General features: G+C 44.9%; 1 pseudogene; it reads left to right on the plus strand.

The window, feature by feature from the left end:
- The window catches only part of LOC101660905, an 18,335-nt pseudogene that overhangs the window by 11,584 nt on the left and 4,225 nt on the right, over nt 1-2,526 (plus strand).

Here is a 2,526-nt window from a genome sequence, read left to right on the forward strand (position 1 = left end):
TTCGAACCTGCTACACTATGGATGGAGCTTGAGATCGTTTGCTGAAGGAAATAAGTCAGTCACAAAAGTATGACCTCTCTGATGGAAAAAGACCAAAATCGTCCAATAGAGAGACGAAAGTTTCTTAGTGGTTACCAGGGACAAAAAGGAAAGAGAGAAGGGAGTTCTTGCTTTGAGTCTGAGTGTCGGTGTATGACGATGGAAAAGTTGCACTGATTATCGTTGTAATATGATCAATACGTTGTACACCTGTAAAAAGGTGGAATTGGGAAAAGTTGTGTGATACGAGAGAAGTAGAAGGGGGAAAGAGCATTGCTGCTGAGCACCTCGTGGGGTTTGGTTCTTGGCGTGGGGGGTTCCGTGGGGTTTCATGGGACACTGGCCTAGTTCGTTGGCTTACTCATGTGTTTGGTGCCCCTGCTCGACCTCTGCTTCCCGGTCCGTCGGGTAGTGCCAGGGCTGTCACAGCTTGCAACCAGCCTCTGAAGGCCCCGAAAGCATTGCTCTCTGTTCACGTGGAGCCACGGGAGGGGACGAGAGTCAGGAGGAGGAGGACGGTGTGGAAGAGTGGCTGTGGCTTTCATGACAACTGCCCCTTGATTAGGGGGCCAGAGGAACCGGATGGTGACAGGTTTCCATTTACTGAACATGTTGATCAAATATTCTGCAAATGAATACTGATAAAAAAGGGTGGGGGGGCATATAAAACTAATTTCAAATTCTCATAGATTTCAGACTTACTGGGGCCAGGGAGGCTGGGTGAACCCCTGAAACTATTGCCCTGAAATGCTTTCTAAACCTCGAACCAAAAAGATACTCTGTGTGTCATTCTGCATAAACTAGGGAAATAATTCCACAGAAACTCATATGTAGAAGAGAGAGTTTTATACAAAGGGTAAGTGTACACTAAGAAAGCATCCCAACCCAGTGCTGCCCAAGCCCATAAGTCCAACATTAGCCCATATGTCCGACACCAATTTACAAAGTCCTCCTCCCTCTCACAAAACACACGCAACGATGCCGACTGCAGGAGGAAAGCCGAGTCAATGAATGTGTAAGCATCTCAGCGCTGGCAGGGGTCTCTACATGGCTGCTCCAGCACCCAGGGCTGCAATGGGGTAGGTCCATGTGGCTTCTCCTCAGGGATGTCTTGCAGGAAGTCAGTCTTGCCAGCTGAAGCAGGGAACTGCTAAGGCAGCTGCACCCTGATGCAACCATCACAGAGCAAGAGACCCGAGAACTTGAAAGGCGAGGCTCACCAAGCCATTTATCCCTCCGCCCTTCAATTAATCCCACATGTGTTTATTGGCCAGGTTGGTACAATAAACCTTAACTATCTCACCCTGGAAGTGGGAGCCCCAGTGGTGTGGTGGTTAAGCGTGGAGCTGTTAGCTACAAGGTACCCAGCTCAAAACCACCAGCCACTTTGTGGGAGAAAAAAGAGGCTTTCTACTCCAGCAAAGATACCCTGGAGTTTTCTTAAAGACAAATAAAACAAGTAATCTAACGTTTGCAACTTATTTGAGTTATGACAAGCCACATTTAATGACTGTCCTTTTTGGTTTGTTTTTTGTTTTTATGCATCTTGTCAGTAACGTGGACTACATACAATGTCACAATATGTACTTTCCTACAGGTATCATCCTCAAAAATAATATTTCCAATCCCCAGAGAAAAAATATAGAATTTATAAAGATACTGATAACAAAAGATGATAATAATGAAAACTAAAGAAAAAGAAGAAGAAGTAGTTGACTCATGTCAGAGCTGACTTCTGATAGAGAAATCCCTGGAATGGAACCCTGTGGTAAGTCGGGGACTGCGTGTAGTTTATCATAACTAATAAAGAATGTCTGCTTTGAGCATTGTGCTCTTAGAAGCCCTCTCTCTATGGGATCAGATTGAGAACAACACTTGAAAGAGTAGATGGGACCCGTTGGCGGCAGTGTGTTGATGTTAGTGTGGGAGGAAGGACTGAGAGAAGCAGGCTGAGAAGGCTGTACAACTTGAACAATGCCAGCAATGTCACTCACCTGCACAGGTAGATGTTGTTGGATTTGTGCGTGTCCTCCTGCTGAATTCACAGCAACAATGAAAACTAAGGTTTTTTAAAAAACGAAAAAGATGGAGACCTGGGAGGTAGTGGGAGTTCTATGGGGACCTGGGCTTGAACCTTGGACTTTGGCTTTGATGACTATCTGCACTCGACCTTTTCTATACGCTGAAGTGCTTCCCAAATGTAAGGTATTATCCAACAGAAGGGGCTGTAGCGTTTACAGAGTTTGTAATCTGATTATGTGGAATATTAAAAACCTAAGTGAAAATCTAAAAACAAAATAAAAAGAAATTACATTTAATGGAAAATTTACAAAGGCAAGGAACTTATCTGACAGCATTCTGACCCTCAAGCCAAGGTTAAACAAACAAATAAAAGCGTTTCAAAAAGATGTGTGGCCCCGGTGCTCCAAGACAAGAACACAACACACTGGCATGAAGCAGGGAACCAATAGAGAGGCCTGAGGGGCC

Source organism: Echinops telfairi, unplaced genomic scaffold (genome assembly GCF_000313985.2).
Source record: "Echinops telfairi isolate 266 unplaced genomic scaffold, ASM31398v2 ScPeMD7_3533;HRSCAF=4204_1, whole genome shotgun sequence".
Taxonomy (NCBI): domain Eukaryota; kingdom Metazoa; phylum Chordata; class Mammalia; order Afrosoricida; family Tenrecidae; genus Echinops; species Echinops telfairi.